This window comes from Polypterus senegalus, chromosome 3 (assembly GCF_016835505.1).
Source record: "Polypterus senegalus isolate Bchr_013 chromosome 3, ASM1683550v1, whole genome shotgun sequence".
NCBI classification, from domain to species: Eukaryota; Metazoa; Chordata; class Cladistia; order Polypteriformes; family Polypteridae; genus Polypterus; species Polypterus senegalus.
The window spans coordinates 191,574,690-191,575,235 of record NC_053156.1 but is presented as its reverse complement, the minus strand read 5'-3'; positions in this window follow the sequence as shown (position 1 = coordinate 191,575,235).

Sequence of the window (546 nt, the reverse complement as noted above, 5' to 3'; positions counted from 1 at the left end):
AAGATGAAAAATGGAACTGCTGTAGGTCCAGATGACATACTTGTGGAAGCACAGAGGTGTTCAGGAGAGATGGCAGTGGAGTTTTTAACCAGATTGTTGAATGGAATTTTGGAAAGTGAAAGGATGCCTGAGAAGTGTACTGGTACTGATTTTTACAAATAACAGGGATGTCCAGAGCTGTAGTAACTACAGCAGGATAAAATTGATGAGGCACAGGATGAAGTTGGGAAAGAGTAGTGGAAACCAGGTTGAGAAGGGAGGTGATTATTAGCAAGCAGCAGTATGGTTTCAAGCCAGGAAAGAACACCACAGATGCAATGTTTACTCTGAAGGTATTAATGGAGAAGTATAGAGAAGGCCAGAAGGAGTCACATTGTGTCTTTGTGGACCTAGGAAAAGTATATGATAGGGTGCCTCGAGAGGAGTTGTGGTATTGTATGAGGAAGTTGCGAGTGGCAGAGAAGTATGTAAGAGTGGTACAGGATATGTAAGAGGGAAGTGTAATAGTGATGAGGTGTGCAGTAGGAGTGACAGATTCATTCAAAG